Source organism: Microtus oregoni, unplaced genomic scaffold (assembly GCF_018167655.1).
Source record: "Microtus oregoni isolate MIOR12 unplaced genomic scaffold, Mior012 000022F_ref0000154, whole genome shotgun sequence".
NCBI lineage: Eukaryota > Metazoa > Chordata > Mammalia > Rodentia > Cricetidae > Microtus > Microtus oregoni.
Genome location: NW_024543081.1, coordinates 12,333,820 through 12,351,875, shown reverse-complemented (window position 1 = coordinate 12,351,875; position 18,056 = coordinate 12,333,820). Strand labels below are relative to the sequence as shown.

Here is an 18,056-nt window from a genome sequence, read left to right as displayed (position 1 = left end):
AGTGTCCCTGCAGTTGGTTTGCCTCTCTGGGGACTCAGGGGGAGGCATCTGCTTCCAAGAGCACCAGGGATCTTGCAGAGAGCCCTGATGGAGACATTTGGAAAGAGGCTATGTGTAAGCCAGGTGGCCCTGAGAAAAAGCTGTGTCCTACCTGGAAAGGGGCGGGGGGTGGGGGCTGTTCAGCTAACAGCTGGAAGGGTCATGGCTGCCTCCCACCACTGAAGGGCACAGATGCACCAAATTCACAGAGAATACAGCAGACAAAACCAAACCGAGAGGGGACCTTGGGGAGTGTGCCACTCCTTCCATGGCACCCCAGAGAGAGAAAGAAAGAGTGCACATTTCCCTCCCCTTCCTGGGAAGAGATTTGAACAGACTCACAAGCTTCAAATTGGCTGATCTAAGGCATAATGAGTGAACGTGCCTGACCACGCGGAGGAGCCTTCGCGAACGCAGCAGGAAGTGAGAGCAGGCTGGCTTTAATGGATAGAGAAGGCTCAGGGCTTGGGTATTGAGCCCATGGGGCTAGATTCCCTGGCAAACTGGTTCTACCAGTAAATAAGACCTTTTCAGACAGTACAGATGGAAACATGAAAAACTGGAAACATGGAAACTGTGGTAGCTGGAAATTAGGGGAGTGGGCCAGGCTAGATGGGACCCTAAGGAGAAGAGCTTTAGAACTGAGGTCAATCTGCATAAGCCTATCTTGGGGTACAGTCATGGGCAGTGAAGGATGGAAGGTGCAAAGGCTCCAAAGCCTTCCAGGGGGGGAAGAACCCCAGGCCAGTGAAGGCTAGTCTAGGGGTACTGAGGAAGTGAGGGGGGCGGGTTGGCAGGAACTTGTGGTGAGAGGAATACAGGTCCGATTGTAGAACAAGAGTCAGTGAGAAGAAACAGTGTGGCTCGTCTACCTTCCCAGTGCCTGGCAAGTGGTTTATTCCCTTTGAAGACGCGTTCTCTGTGGACAGACATTCACGCTGTAACTGTGCGTGTAGGGTGTATTGTAGGGGCAGAGGGGAAAGACGTCCTTGTCCGCCTTATTTTGGGCTGGGGTCTCTCACTGAACCTGGAGCTCACAGATTAAGCCAGACTGCCTGGCCAGCAAGCTTGGATATCCGCCTGTCTCACTTGTCTCACCTACCCCCGCCCCAGCAGCACTGTGGTCACAGATGTGTGCATTCATACCTGATCTTTACATCAGTTCTGGGATATGAACTCAGGTCTTGAACTCATACTTGCACAGTAAGCATTTTGCTGAGTGGACTGTCCCCCAGCTCCAGGAATTGTGTCCTGAACATGTGTGAGCACCTACTGCATACCAACCCGCTCCAGTGAGTGACGCCTGTGCTCAGGGCTTATGTTCCAGTGGGATGGGAGAGGGGTTGGATGAAGTAGGTTAATAGTACCTGCTGTCAGAGCCCAGGAGAACAAGGGAGAACAGAGGCCATGCAGAGCCAGGGTGAGGGCTGTAATATGAAATGGGCAGGTCAGAGAAGACCTCACCATCAAGGAGACATTGAAGCTGTATTTAAAAGTGGATAAAGCCACTGGCATCCTTGAAGCATAGGTCCTGGGCCACCCACAGAGATGGAGCCTTCCTGCTGCAGTGGTCAGGACAGGGACTCAGTCAGGTGAGCAGGAGACGTGTCCATGGGCGCAGTTTCTGCCCTACAGTCGCCAGCAGGCTGTAGAGTCAGGGCTTCTAACTTCTGAGGGATGCATGGAGTACCCAGCTGGAGTCTCCTAAGACAGCCCCAGGAACGTGCAACAGCCCAGGGACTGAGGAGAGGGCTCTGCCTGTGGCCCTCCTGTTCTATGGCACATGGCCCGAGGCTCCATGAAGCTGGCCAGCAACAATGCCCTTGGCTACCCCTTATGTTATTGTTGAGACAAGGGTTCATGTAACCCAAGCTGGCCTCGAACTAGTTGAAAATGATTCTGAATTTCTGATCCTCCTGCCTTGACCTCCAGGGTGCTGGGATTACAGGTGTGTGCCAATATGTCCAGTCTATTAGGTCAAACTCAAGGCTGTGTGCATGCTAGGTAAGCACTCAACCAGCTGGGCTAAATTCCAAGACTTTCGGCTATTTCTTTTCCTTCCACAGAGAGGGCTGGGGAGGCCACACAAGTGGGAGTCATGTCTTGGAGCCAATGTTCAAAAGCATAAAACTTTTTCCCTGTATAAAAATACTTGACACAGTGAGGTAACCCAGACACAGAAAGACAATTATCACATGTACTCACTCATAAGTGGTTTTTAAATATAAAACAAAGAAAACCAGCCTACAAATCACAATCCCAGAGAACTTAGACAACAATGAGGACACTAAGAGAGACTTACATAGATCTAATCTACATGGGAAGTAGAAAGTAGAAAAAGACAAGATCTCCTGAGTAAATTGGGAGCATGGGGACCTTGGGGGAGGGTTGAAGGGGTGAGAGGAGAGGCAGGGAGGGGAGCAGAGAAAAATGTAGAGTTCAATAAAAATCAATTTAAAAAAAATTGTTGACACTCCCACCACCCCCAGAAACTGTCCTGCTCCTTTCAGGTGGAGACTCCCAAGACCCGGGTCTCAGTATGACCCCCCCCATTCCATGCTGGGGGGCAACCTGGGTTCTGTGGCTTGGGTGAGGTACCTAGTTTACATGGTCTTCTGCAAGCAGGTGAGTACTTCCTGGCCCCACTATGGACATCAGCACAGATTGAGCTGTTTCCAGGATGGGACGTGCTGAACGTGCGGAATCACATCTGTGGGGGGATTTCCACCCATAGTGTGGCGAGAAGCCTTCAGCTTGCACATGTACCCATGTTCCCGTGTTTGTCTCTGGGTGGACGCTTTCACACGGTGGGGGATCAGGAACAACCAAGACTGGTCTTGAAGGAGCTCGAAGTCTGGAGGTCAGAAAATCGCTGATACTAGACACACTGCAGCACAGGCAAAGGCCCTAGGGTGTGAGACCAGGACCTGCCTGTAGCGTGGACTTTGGGGGAGGATAAAACAGGAACATGGAGCTCGTTTTGTCCAAAACAGAAACCTTGGGTCTTTCCGGAAGGAAGGCTTCAACAGAAATGACTCACCTGGACATGCCTTGGAACACCAGCCCAGGAGAGCAGGAGAGCAGACAGAGGTGCTTGGAGGTACGGTGGGAGGTGTCACTACAGAGCTAGCAGGTGCGGCGGAGCAGGGTGCCCTGTGGGGCTGACAGGGGAGATGGGACAGGTCTCACTGTCTCCAGCATCATCAGAACTGAGGGATTACATGTGGGTCTAACACGGAGCTGCCCCTCCTGCCCGCACACACCCTTTTTCTTCAGAACACCGATTGATTTCTTTTCTTAAGCATGTTACCCTCTATTTACTTTAGAGACAGAGAAAACAGAGGGAGAGTGACTTCCTCAGATTGTAAGTTGTTAGTGACGGAGGTGGGATTAAGCGCTCTGCCTGCTGCCCTCGGTGGATTTCATGATATTTATGTATAACGCTGTTCCTTACCTCTGCCACCCCGCAGGTAAACAGAGCTGATAGATATGAGGGTGACAGAGGCAGAGAGCTTGCCTCCATCCTAAAAGGCGACAGGAGTGCAGAGACTCATTAGGAGAAAATATTGAACAGGCAATTTTTGCCTCCTGCCTGTGATTGGAGAGCAAAACCCGTTCTCACCAAAGCCATTAGTCAAGTGGCTGCGGGTGACGGTGGGGGGAGATTGGAGAGGAACTTGGGGCCGGAGACCAGGACAGCACAGCCTGTGGAAGTCTACTCTGCCAGGACTCTGCCCTCGTGGTCACTGAGGGTTGATGAACAAAGCATCCACTTTTCCTACAGAGGGGTTAGGATTGTGTCTGGGTGTTCTTAGACAAGGTACTTACCCTCTCTGATCCTTAGCTTCCCCGTCAATCAGACGAGAGTACCATCAGCTTCACCAATGTTTGTGAGTTTATCCGGATATATACAGCCTCCATTTAGACGGTACAATCTTAGAGGAAATGCTAAAATTTTCAGTGATATTTATTGTTTGTTTATAAGCATGAGTGCACATGTAACTAGAAAAAGAAGAAAAGAAGCCAGCTGTGACAGTGTATGTCTGTAATCCCAGTACTCAGAAGGCTGAGACAGGAGAATTGCTGTTAAGTTTGAAGCCAGCCTGAGCTACATAGCGACTACCAAGCCATAGCAAGACTCTGTCAGAAGTAAAAAGAGAGACAGAAGCTACTGAAGGTATAGATGAAAAAAAACCTGGAAGTTTTTCAAACCCCACCACTCAGAGACAGACACACACAGGCCAGTGTTTTGTGTAAAATATGTACAGATTTGGAACCACAACAATTTAAAAAGAAGCAGTGTCGCTGCTGTGTATGCTGTTGGGAACTTGGCTCTTTTCACTTAGCAGTATCTTTCATTTGTTTTCTTCTCTGTGTAGCCCAGGTTGGCCTTGCATTCAAGGTCTTTTTGCCTCAACCTCCCAAATTCTAGGACTACAGATCTGTGGTACCATACCCAGGTGACTTAAGAGTAACTCGTAGGCATGATTTCAGGTCAGAAGATAGAAGCTGAAAGATGGCTCTGTCAGTAGAGTGCTTACAAGCACGAGGACCCGAGTTCAGACCCCCAGCACCCATGTAAACAGCCAGGAGCAATTGTGCACCCAGAAGCAAGGGAATGCAGAGTGGTGGAGACAGATGGATCCCTGAAGCTCATTGGCCAACCAATGAGTTCACTGGCCAATCAGTTGTGTTCCAATCAATGAACAAGAGACCCTGTCCCCAAACCTAAGATGGAGAATCAACTACTGAGAAAGGTGCCTGAAAGTAACCTTTGGCACACACGCATGTGTGCACACATACACAGATTTCATGTTTGCTCTCTCACTTGATCACTTACTTGATAGATAGATGGATAGATAGATAGATAGATAGACAATAGACAGATAGATGATAGATAAACATTAGATAGATAAATAGACAATAGATAGAGAGATAGATGATAGATAGATAGACAATAGATAGACAGACAGATGATAGATAGATAGATAGATAGATAGATAGATAGATAGATAGACAATAGATAGATAGACAAATAGAAGATAGATGATAGACAGACAGACAGATAGACAGACAGAAGATAGATAGATAGATAGATAGATAGATAGATAGATAGATAGATAGAGACAATGGATAAACAATAGATAGACAGAAGATAGATAGATAGACAGACAGACAGACAATGGATAAACAATAGACAGAAGATAGATAGATAGATAGATAGATAGATAGATAGATAGATAGACAGACAGATGGATTTCTCCAGTACTAAGGTTTGAACCCAGGGCCTGGTACACACTAGAAGGCCCTATACTCCTGAGAGTTATGTCCCCTGGCCCTTTTGCAGTCATACACACACACACACACACACAGCAAGAGGACACGCAGAGTTTACTAGTGCCCTACAGCTGAGTGGGCACTCCTAGTCCCCGCCTGCAGCTCTAGACTACCTTGCTCCTCTTGTTACAAGGTTTCAGCGGAATACCAACCCTGCCAGCACATGGTCATTAACATCGCCAGTGAAGTCAGCCGTGATTCCTTGAGTGCATCTGCCCAAAGTCCGCATTCCCTGTGACCTCCAAGGTTCCCTCCCAGTTTGCTCTTAACTTGACCTTTTCCAGTAATCCTCCACTTACATCACTAGATTGTCGCTTTTACAACACACCCAGGCAATGTCCATACATTGCCCATAGCAGCAAGACCCCTGTCTGATGATGTCTATAGGACAGATTCCTAGAAGAGGACTTTCCAGGTCAAAGACTGCCTGCTTTTGAAGCTCTTAATAGCACGTGACAAGCTGTCCTCCAGGGGACCAGCACTGATTCACACTCCAGCAGCAGGGAGCAGCACCCTGGACAGCGTGCACTTGTTAATGACAATTGAAGAGAAGGAACAGGCAGAGAAAGAGGGGCCTGGGCTGAGTAGCCCAGGGGAGTCCCCAGACAGAAGCCAACCTGACCAGGTAGCAGAGTGCAGGGACAGCCCCGGGGCACAGCCCCCTGGCAACTGTGACTGATGAAACCCTAAAGCGAAGGTTCAGCGGAGACTGAGAACAAAGCCGGAGTGGAGGAGACTCTCCGCTCCGTTCCAATTAGCTGCTTCTCCAGAATGGAGAGCAGTCGGCCACAGATGCCATGGTCGAAACCCAAACTGCCACAGCCCTGCCCTGGTTGCTACCCAGTTCCTTTGTGCTGCCCCACAGCCTAGAAGGTGGATCTGAGAGCTAAGGGAGCTGACCACAGAGGACCCCAGAGCCCAGGCCAGGTCTCCTGATCTGAGACACAGTGAAGGGCAGAGAAATGGCAGGTGCCCACTAGGGACATACCTGCCTTTCCTCACTGCCTCTGCATGCCTGTCTGCCATTGCTGCCACCTTCTCCTAGCCTTCCTCCTTCTTTTTCCTTTCCTCCTTCCCCTCCTCCTTTTCTCTCTAGCTTTAAAAACCAAACTCTATTTCAAGCATGAAGGAAGATATATTTGAGGCCTTGCTTCACACACAGAAAATGGAGAGCAGGTTGTCTCTGGTGCTGCAGCCTGGGACTGCAGCTCAAGGGTAGAAAACTTGCCTAGTGTGTGCAAGACCCAGGGCTCCACCCCCAGTACTGCAACGAGTGCACGAAGAAGCATGAGTTAAAAAGCACGCAGTGCTCAGATCATGGGAACTTCATACTGGTACAAAAGGAAGGATCCAAGCCTACAATGCTGGCACATGCCTATAATCCCAGCATGTATGAGGCTAGCCTGGGCTATGTACTGAGACCAGTTTTTTTTAAATAAAAGGGAGGGGGTGTTATGCAGAGGCCAAGTTTCATGAACAAGGATCCAGTTAAACAAAAGCTGGCTAGATATTCACATCCCAGATCTCAATTTTAAAAAGCAACCCTTTGAGGTTAGAGAAATCAGGGCTGATAAGCAAGAGAGTTGTCTGCCTTTCCCCATCTTGTCTACACACACACACACACACACACACACACACACACAATGTTTTGGTTTCAAAGACCATTTGCTATCATTTTCTTCAATACCTTGTGTTAATTTCTTCATGCCTCAGTTTCCCTGCCTAGTTAATATACAGTCAGCAGTGTGTTCTCTTGAGTTCTTTGGAGACATCCCCCAAATAGGTGCTCAGGGGCAGTATTTGTCCTGGGAGGTGACCTCAGAGCAGTGTGGCAGTACGAGATTGAGAAGGAAAGCAGTGAGCCTGAGTCACCACTGCAGGCAGCAGGGCCTTCCTCACTGGGGACACCAGAAGGAGTCACCAAGGGGCAAGGGGTCTGCAGAATTTGTCACCAAACTCTGACAGTCCACGACAAGAGAACTGGGGAAGCATGAGCCCCTCCCCCCACCAACACTCTAGACTGGGCCTTGCCGGTGGGTGGGATATAACAATTTTCATCTCCCCTTACATAGACAAGAGAAGAAAGGTGCAGGAAGGGCTGTATGGAGACACTAGGCTGTGCACCAGGCTGGCCTGCTCCCTGATCCACCAGGGAAAGACTACATTTCCCAACATCCTTGCAATTTGTTAGGGTTGTGTGACCAGCCATGGCCAATGGGCTAGGAGAGGAAGTTAGGAACAACACATCCTGTCCAATCCATAGGCCCCTCCCCACAGTTTTCCACACTTTCTCTTCACTGGTCAGCGAGGTCAGCAAATGTTTTCTTTAAGCTTTCTGAAGCACACAGTCTCTATCACAGACAGCCAACTTGGCTGCGCCATGATAAAGCAGATGCTGACAAAATGGAATGGAATGACGTGACTGTGTCTCGACAAAACTTTATTTACAAAAAAAAAAATCACAGGTTACAAACTTCCATCATAGAAGCTGTCAGAACCAAGGGTGGGAGGAACCCGGGGGCCACACGGCTTCTTTGAGTGATACTCACCAGGCTCAACCTAGCAGGCTTCCCCTCAATTGTGCTCTGAGAAAATCCTGTTCAGCCCCTGCCAAGCAGGGGTAGTAACTGGTAAGGAAGGCTTCACAGAGGAGGTGGCATTCACATTCAACCTCAACAAATGTATCACCGTGCTGGTGGGCAAGATGAGAAAGGGCATCCTGAGGGAAGACAGAAGTGTGTGCTCCAGCTGGCAGGGAAATAGGGTGTCGTGTTTGCCTTTCATAGGGAACATAAAAAGTGGTCACCAGGAAATGGAAACTGGAAACTAAATTCTGAATGACAGAGCAAGGGAGAAGGGTGGGACACCGTGGGCTGGTGCTTCTAACACCTGGTATTCCCCTCCATTTCTGGACCTCCAGCCAGGTGTCAACCTGGTGCCCCTGCTTAAACCCCACCCTTCCTTCAGGAATGAAGAAACCTCCTGCTTGCTCTGTGATGCAGAGGCCATAGGCCTTTCAGCCAGAGCAGAAGCTTTGAGATGACGGTCTCGAGTTCAGATCCTGGCTGCCAATAAGAGAAGCCAGTGAACAAATCAGTGACTATAAACAAACCTAATGAACTGGGTTTGGATATCCCCCCTTCTAGACGCTACTTGACAACGGTTCTCAAAATGAGAAGTGACTTCTGGGCAAAGCTCAAGGCCAGGATCACTACCAGGAAGATGGTTTAACCAAGGGTGTGCCTAGGAAACCTTTTGTCAAGACCTCACCAAGACTCAAGGCAGTGCCTTCTAGACGCTTCCAAAGAGACAGAGAACTGTCTAAGCATGTATTAAAGACCCCTTCTGTTAGACAATAGAACTGTCCCTTGTCTACCCAGGAACTCTTCCCCGGTGGTGTGACCGTGCCTATACCTGACTTAGATGACAAGATAAAGACAGGCCTGGGGGAAGAGATGTGTGCTTTTCACATGCGGGACTGATGGCAGTGTGTGGGGGCACCCACGAGAAACTCCACCACCTGCCAGGCTTCAGAACAGGGGTTCCTTCCCTTGCAGTCTTGGGGTTCAGAAGTCAGGTAACTGTGAGCTCAGGATCGTTTCTCCCGAGTCTCTCTCCTTGACTTGTGGTGGCGTCCTCTTCCTACATCTCTGCATGACCTCCCTCCATGCAGGCCTATGTCCTAGTCTTCTTTGTGTGTCTCTGTGCCTACACACGTGCACGCACTAGCTAACACGGGACGGTCAGAGGGCAGTCTTGAGTTGTCAGTTTTTGACTTCTACTTGATTTGAAAGCCACATTGGAACCAGGCCTCCATTCTCTATCCTGTCAGCTGTATCCCCCACCTAACTCTTCTCTAGGACACTAGCCCCCATCCTCCCCCCCAAAAAACTAATCATATTAGCTGTGGGTCCTTCCATCTGCTCTCTTGGGGGGTCTGTGACTTCCCATGCCACTGCCTCTGTTTCCAGCATATTCTCCGCAGGATTTTCCCTTCTCTGTCTTCATTCAAGTACTTTTCTTCCTTCCCTGATGACCCACCCCTGGGGGAGCTTCGTTAATTTCTCTCCTCCCCCTGTTGCCCTCTCCTTGGCCCCTAGCTCATCACATCCATCGGCTCCCTGCACCTGTTTTAGCCTCTGCCTCCTTCTCATCCCCTCCCAGGAGGGTGGCATCCCTTCCTCAAACTGAGCTGTATCGCCGTCCCCTTGCCTCCGAGCTGCAGCACCGGAGGGCGGAGGCTCCCAGAGGGCTAGGTTCAGGTCATTTTATTTTTACAACGTCCTTGGGCTGATCAGCGTGTTTGTGAGTTTGTGCAGGGTGGGGTTATGTGCTGGGTGGGAAGGGACCAAGACTGCAAATAGCACTTGAAATTAATTTAGGTCAGTTTCTGTGTGATGTCCCCCAAGGGTGCTGGTATGGGAAAGCCTGTCGTCTGGGGCTCAGCTCTGTAGAGGCGGCTGCTGTTGCCCTTGGGGAAGATGCTCACAGAAGACTAGGCGGAAGCATTGGGCAGGAGAAATGGATCAACTACTCTTCTGGTGCCGGGGGTGGGGACTCCCTTCTCCTGACCTCTGGGTCTGAGGACCCTGATGCTGTGTCACAGCTGGTAGGTGGAAGAGACAATCTCATTCCTTATAAAATCCAAGACCCTCATCTTGTACCCAGCTCTGCTCTGTGTTCTTAGATAAACTGCTTGACTTCTTTGGTCCTCTGTAGTCCTTGTTTTAAAAAGGGAGGAAGGGCACTATTGCCCAAAGAGAGGAGGGTCAAAGGCATGGCACTATTGCCCAGAGAAGGGTCAAAGGCATCTGTAAAAGAGAAAGGAATGGCTATGCTAATCAACTTCCTAGTGTTAGGAATTCCCATCTCACAGCAGAGAAAATAGAGGCTTAAATGTCACAAGGGTTAAATGAACCTTGGGATATGAGCAGAGCCTAACTGCTATAGCCCAGCACTGTACTGGAAGGTGGGGACAGTCCCAGATGCCTGTCTAGCTCAGGACCGACCTGGGGCTGCATTCAACAACAAAGAGCTGTAAGCACCACTATTACTCGGCTGAAGGTGCTGAGAACAGTCTTTGTGCCAGGCTCAGAGCTTGAAGGAGCAGCAAGAACAGAGCAGATGTGGCACCTGTGTCTCTGGAACATGGGACACAAAGAAACAAACCAGAGAAAACACAAGGATGAACTGAACAGAATGAAGGCAACGGGCCTACCGCCTGCCGGGGAGAATGAAACCGGGGAACCCAATTTAAATCCAGGGGGTCCAGGAGGCAGGGAAATGCATCTCTGGAAGGATGACTTTTCTGAGGCACCCATGGAGGAAAACAGATGCCGCCCAGGGAAAAGGAAAGAGAAGAGTGTGTTTGGGCTCCATGTAGAAGACAGAGCTCACACAAAGGCCCTGGGGCAGGAAAACACATGGGCTCATTTCAGAGGGCTGAAGAGAGAGTGCTAAAGGCTTGGGGCTAAGATGGTCTGATCCAGGCCACCCAGGGTACCAAGCATGTGAACCCCAAAGAGTTTTTACAAAGAAAGGGTTGTGATGTGGTTTTTGTATTGAGCCACATCCTTGCAGCTGCTGTCAAGAGGCTGATGTGAACAGGAGGGGACCCCAGAAGAGTGTCTCAGCTAAGGATGGCAGCAACCAAAATGGAGACAACACTGGCTTCCCCTGTTTTCATGGCCTTCTAACTTGTCCAGTCCTGAGCGACCTCGCCCATTTAACTGGGTCAAGGGTGTCCTCCAGAAACAGAAGGGCATTGTACAAGACTCAAACAGTGAGGGTTGGCTCTGTTTGAGGTTCCTGTCTCACTTATTGCCCATCACATGACCCTTAGGAGAGGTGAGGACGTGGGTCAAGCGGTCGCTCGGACACAGACTGGACTGCAGGAGTTCGCTGTCTTTGGACTTTTCTCCTTGTGTTCTTAAGGAATCATCAACCTCAAGTTTCATGAATTCTTGGTTTCTGTTTGTTTTATGATACAGGGTCGCATGTAGCCCAGGCTGGCCTTGAGCCCAGGGTGTAGCGATCACTCTTTAGTCTAAGGTGGGTGAGCAGAGAGTCCAGCTCCTCCTGCTTCCACCTCCCTAGCACTGGGCTTACAATCACATGCCCCTTGCCTAGCTTTGTGTTCATGTGTGCATGCACGTGTGTAGAAGCCATGGACTGACATTAGGGGTGTTTCTCAATCACTCTCCACCTTATTCATTGAGACAAGATCTCCCACTGAACTGGTAGCTCACTCTTCTGGTGGTCAAACTGGCCAGTGAGCTCCAGAACCCTGCCTGTCTCTATCCCTCATAGTGTTGGGGTGACAGGCACGATGCTGCCACATCTGACTTTTTGCATGGGTGCTGGGGACCTGAGCTTCGGTTCTCAAGCTTGCATGGCAAGAACTTTTAAGGCTGAGCCACCCCCACAGCTCCAGTGCCCAGATTCTTAATCATGTGCTCTAGGGAGTAAATGAAGTTCCTCATCTTTGCAAGGTAAAACATTTTACCACCTAAGCCATCTCCCCAAATCTGGCCTTTTAACCAAGAGAGAGCACAGCACCAGCCACCCTCTAGGAAATGAGACCTGTGACTACAAGGCTGGAGACACTGATTTAAGACAGTCTTCCTCAGACATGCCCACAGACCAGCCCAACATGGGGCAGTCCCTCACTATCTTCCCAGGTGATTCTGGGTTATGTCACATTGACATTAAAGCTAACTATCCCAAGGTGGTTGGCGACTTCAGTGTCTTGTTTGTCTTTGAGGAATGGGACTCCAAAGAAGCAATCAGTTAGCACACAGTATTTATATGAATAAAATCAGAGGGGACTTCCCATGCTAGCACCATGCCCACTATCTCACAGTTGGCAGAGGTGACAGGTTTGATAGACACATGCTACACCCTGTTTTGGTTTCCAGAAGAGCAGACAGAAAGTAAGTGACTCTCGGGATGAGAAGGATCTAGCCCTGTCTGATACAGCTATTGCCCAGTGCCCAATGCAAGGCCCTTAGGAATATGGCTAGTGATGGGACCTAGGAGAGGTTCCCATCTCCTTCCAGTTTCACCCCACCTCCTGCTTTAGCCAACCAACCACAGGTTCATCCTGAGCCCTCTAAAATATGGTAGACTGTATGCCAACCTGTGCCATGGGTGCCCAGGCTGCATAACTCTCAACATGGCCAAACAGCCCTGATTATAGTGTGATCCCCTGGAATCAGATGATGCTCTGAGGTGCCCTGAGATGTAGGCTGGTGTGCCCTGGTGGGTTGGGAAGTGGTCAAAGCATATCAAGGACTCAGAGCCTCTGGATGGCCTGGTTCTGACTCCCTAAGCGGAGGTGGTTAGATCGGAGAGACACATCATACCTCCTGATCCAAGCATAGCCAGGACTGTGGGCTACTGTTGTGAGAAGGAGAGGTCAGAAGCTTGGACTTGGGGGAATGTTCTGGTCTCATGGAGGCCCACATGGGAGGCACAGCTGCATGGAAGATGGAACCACAGGAAGACCGCAGCACCTTGACTCAGAAGACGGACCCGAGCAGGCTTTCAGGGCTCAAGGAAGCGCTGGGAGGAGGTGACAGAGTTTAAGACATGAGCTTTTGTTTCCGCTGTTTCTCTGCCTTTCATCTTGGGTGCCTCGAGTCCTGCTTGAGAATAGAGTATAAATAAATGATCAAACAATATGACAGTGCTCATTCCCCGCCAGCCGGTGACCTTGAAAGGGTCTTCAAAATGCCTTTGTTCTCTTCTCTCTCTTGTCACTCTTGTTCCACTCAACAACACAGTCTGGCCCAGCTCAGCACACAGGCAGGAGCCCTGCCTCTACCCTCAAACAGCTTCACAGTCTGATGGCACAGTGGGCACCAAGCAGAGCCCCAGCATACCAGCATCCCGAGCCTGGAGGCCACTGTGATTCTGGGGCTCTCAATCTGAGTGATGTAGGAACCATAGACTGAGCTGGCGAATGGGCATCCTTTATCCGCTCAGATCTTACAGGCTCTGCATGCATTAGCCCAAGCGTGGGGGATCATGCGGTAGAATCAGGGGGTCTTCCAGTCACTGGAGCATGCAAAGGATGCTGGAGGTGCTGATCTGTATGATACAGTCAGGGAAGTCTGCAGTTTGGAATTTGGCGTTGTTAATATATGACTAGCATTCACGTGGCTATCCCAATTGTCTCCAAGGGTCCTGACATGACATAGGAATGGGATGAAGACCTCACAGGTGTAAATAGCTGTGGTCTGTCCTACAGAACAAGAGCAAAGCCATATCAACATGAGGGTGCAGTCCCTGTGTAGATCACATTGGCCTGAAGCATCCGATCATTCTGTGTCTGCCTGCAATGACCCAGAAGAAACTCCTGGGCTGTTCTTGAATAGCAGGTACCAAGCAGAGTCCAAGCCCCTTCTGTATTTTCCCAGCTACATTTCTCTGCTTCAATTTCTTGGTCCTGAAAACAGGCGCATGCCTCCTTTCAGAGCACTGAGACCAATGAGCTATGACAACAGATGCCACCGTGACTTCCATTTAAGGCCTACGTGCCACTAGCCAGCCCAGCCTGCTACCACTGATCTGTGATTGGCTCGCACTAGTAGTAAGCATGCTCTGAGAGAACATAAGTATCTGTCAGGTAAGAATGGGAGCCTGTTTGTGGACAGCACAGGTCTCCCAGCCTCAGGCTACCCTTCCTGGATGCCACAGGACTGTCCCCTAGAGAACAAGCATTGAAGACAAAGGGCCACCTGCTGCTGCATGAGACCTGTTCTCAGCACCTGTCATAGCACACCACATGCAGGGAACAGAGGAGTCCTATTGCAGAGACGAATGCCCTGGGTATTGGATCATGAGCCAGGGGTGGCCACAGGGGCTGGCTAGGGCAGGGCATTTACAAGAAGGTGCTGATGAGGGTACAGAATGAGAGTCTAGGGTATAGCATAGGGCAGAGGTACCAGCTACTGATGTGGGATGTCCTTCTATATGCTGTCAATATGTGTTGCTTTTATTGGTTGATAAAGTTGTTTCGGTCAATGGCTTAACAGAGTAAAGCCAGGCAGGAAACTGAAGTGGGGGAGGGGGTGTGGAGTCAAGGAGATTCCATGTTGCCGCCAAAGGAAAGAGGACCAAATATTATTGAAAAGCCAGGAGCCCCATGGTAAAAATAAAAACTATTAGGAATAGATTAATTTGTAGTTAGAACTAGTCAGTAAGAGGCCTAAGCCACTGGTCAAACAATTGTAACTCAGCATGGTTAGTTGGGAACTGGCGGGTGGACAGAAAGCCACCAACTCCCCACAAGCTACCTTCCCAGGGCCGGGTGATACTCCTGCTACTGCTCCCTCTTTTAAGGAAGCAAATTTGTTCTCTTTCTACTCCAGACTTGAGATCCAAGAAGACAGAGACCCTTGTAAGTGGAGTTTAGGTCATGTACCTCAGAGCAGGCGTGTCCCCTCAAATAACAGTGTTGAGAGACTGGGTCCAAAGAGGGAAACGATTTCCTGTGAGATTGCCATTTAAGAATGGGAAGTGATGAGAGCAGATCTGGTGGTGCGGCTCAATGGCAGGTTCCTCGTGTAGCACAGAACAGGCCCTTGGTTCCACCCCCAACACCACCAAACCAAACCAAACAGGTTTTGTGTGTATGTGACTCCACCCCCATCTCTGTGTGTGGAGACGGCAAAGGACCTAATGGGAAAGGTCCTGCAATAGATCATCCTGAGACGCACTGTTGGGGACCCCATGAACCCCCATATTAAAGCCTCTGCTGCCACTGGCACCCTTCCTCTTTTGGACCACGCAAACAGCAGCAGGATCAGGACCCCTCCCTGAGAGATAGGAAACGCTTTACTCTGCCCTTTGGAGGAAGAGCCACCTCTTTTCCGAGCACCTACTTTGTGCTCAGCCTCCAGGGAACCCTGAGATAACAAGTCCATCACCCAGCGCTTCTCAGTGGGGATTAAACAAGGGGGCACTGCTGGAATCTAGCCTCTGTCTGTCCTGAAGCTGGAATACCCTCACTTCCAGATGCCGCAGAGTAGACTAAGCTCTCATTCATCCTGCCCTTCCAAGAGGGCTGGGCTCATCTCCAGGACGCACCTCTCAGCATCTTCTGTGATCATCATTCACCGAGCCTCCTGCCCATGAGTCTCCAGTTTCATCGTTAGCTCACTGAGCAGTGGCAGCATTCCCAACCTCATTCAGGAATCTCCATCTTTTTCCGAACACTAGGGACAGCCCAGAGGTGGGGGTGGGGCCAGGTGACCTGAGTGCCTTCAAGTTAGCACCTTTTTTCTTGGCCACCCACAGGCAGGGCTTTTGGTCCAGTGGGCTCCGTCCACCCTGGTGCAACTTTGCTGAGTCCTGAATCTGTGTTCCTAAACCATAGCAGAGGTGTAAGAGAAGCCTGGGACACACACACGGCTTATGAGGGTCGGACAGCATGGGTGTGATAAGGACACTGTATGCTTAGATGTGCTGACGGCAAGGGACCTGCTGCGAAGACCAACAAACCTAGTTACTTCCATGGCACCAAGAGAGGACTCATGAGTAGAACTGAGCCACTGGGTCCCAGATGAGAAAGGCGTGGTGTGACTACCCTCCTTTGATAGTTAAAGGCATTGAGGGTTAGTGTGGGGCTTGTTGAAACGTCCATTTTAGAGATCTTGATGATAGTGGTAGTCACAATCCTGATCACTCCTGTAAGGGCCTCTAAGCTTTATCTCAGTCCATTCCTGTCACGCCTCCCCAGTGAAATGCCATTGTCTCTTCTACTGGACAAAGCAACACCAGAGGCCCAGGGGGCCAGGTGACTCTCCTGTGGTCACACAGCAGGTAATGAATGCCAGCTGCAACTTTTTAAAGTTCCTTCCAAGCTCTAGCTAGGATGTGGGCCACTTGGGTACACGGGTAGGGTACGGCCCACAGAGGCCCTGAGAGCTCAACTTCTCCTCGCCCCCCCTCACATGAGCCACATGGAGCAAGCTCAGGGATCCAACAGGTTTCCACCCTAGAGTCAGCCAGGGCCAGCAGCCCAGCCACCTGCAGCTAGAGGCCAGCGTCCCTCACACCGTCAACCACAGACAAAATATGGTGTCGAAACCCCTGGTGTGTTAGAAATAATTACTTGACCGGTTCAAATTAAGAAAAAAATGTTAACCTTGTAACCAATACCCCTAGACCCCTCTGTGAATCAAGAAGAGCCCTGCTGTCCTCCCTCCCTGTGGGTAGTCTGAATTTTTCCTTTTACCTATGGGTTCTGGGGAATCAAACTCGGGTCATTAGGTTTGGCAGTAAGTTCCTTTGCCCACTGATCCATCTTTCTGGCCCTCAGTCTCTTTTCTTTCCAATGAAAGCTCATTGACAAATACATTATTTGGTAATTGAAGACCAAAGCCTATTAGTGTCACCATACACAGTGGGATGTCGTCTTGATACCTGGGTATGCATGTTGACAGTCCCCTCAGGCGTTCCAAGCTGACCAAGATGTCCAGGGGCTTGCTGAGGAGCTGCAAACTCCCAGATAGAGAACTGGAAAATCTGGCACCTGGGCCTCCTAGCTGTGAACTCTTGGGTAAACTCGGGTCCCACTTTTCTCATTTCGAAGCTTGCCTATGCCTCCAGGCGTCTGGCCACTCTGGACTGAGGGCACGCAGTGAGTCTCAGACCCAGATCTATGAGCTGAGGGCAAGACTCATATGCTCAGTGCTTGAGTTGCCTCCTGAGTCCACACAGCTTCAGACTGAGGGCAGCCCAAGCCTCCAATGCAGAACTAGCGTAGCACATCTTGTAGTGCAGGAAGCTGAGATGCCAAGGAATGAGCCCATCCCCTATTCCCCTCTCAGCCTGGCTCTAGACTGAGCTGTTCCATGGCCTTGCCTCCTTCCTCTTAAGTTGTAGAGGGAGGAGCAAAGGCTACTTCTTCCCCACTGTGGTTGGTACCCATGAGGGCCACCATTGTTATTCCCGTGTCGCAGGAGGACAGAGACACAGACTCATTATATAAACCCAGTGGTCTGACTAGTGCTAATGCGGTCCCTCTGCCCACTGCAGAGGCCCCTACCTTATGCACATAACAGACAGCAGTTATGTAGAAGACAGGAACGTGGCAGGGCCAGGAGTGTCCAAGACAGGTCCCAGTCACAGAGTGGGCTAGTAGGAGGCTGGAGGAACGGAGACAGAAAGAGGAGGAGGATGTCTCCAGAAACTCTATACACTATGGCAGAGTGTGGAGCAACTGAGGAACACAAATTTGGGTTGCTGATTCTACCCCCTGGAAAGGGACTGTGGGGTCAACAAGGCAGGAGGTGGCACCTGGGGCACAAAGCTGCCTGGGGCAGGTGAATGATGGTGCCCCCTCCAGACCCCAACAACCTCCACCCTTGAGGGTCCTGTGGTCACCAAATCTGGATTCCTGACCTCTGTGTCCTTCTCTCAATGGCCCTGAGTTTTATAAGGCTCAAGATCCCACAGTCAAGGGATTTATGGGTGCTGAGTAAGATGGGTTCTTCATTTTTGTGTTCATGAGACACCTAACAGCGAAGGGAACTCACCATGAAGGATGTGGAGTGGTCTGACTGAGCAGAGCAAGGGGGTGGCTCTGTCTGTACCAGCACATAGTAGGTATTCAGAGAATTTATAGGACGAACATAGCTGAAGCCAGGGCTTCTGCAGGTGAGTGAGGTTCA

At 50.2% G+C, this 18,056-nt stretch overlaps 1 long non-coding RNA gene across 1 annotated transcript in view; it reads right to left on the bottom strand.

Moving 5' to 3' along the window:
- Positions 1–3,814: 3,814 nt before the first annotated feature.
- LOC121461073 overlaps positions 3,815–18,056 on the bottom strand; it is a 32,913-nt gene continuing 18,671 nt past the window's right edge. The window contains exons 3-4 of the long non-coding RNA XR_005976151.1: positions 12,741–13,019; positions 3,815–4,041 (exon numbers count right to left, since the gene is read on the bottom strand). This is a non-coding gene — a long non-coding RNA (uncharacterized LOC121461073). The remainder of the gene's footprint in view (positions 4,042–12,740; positions 13,020–18,056) is intronic.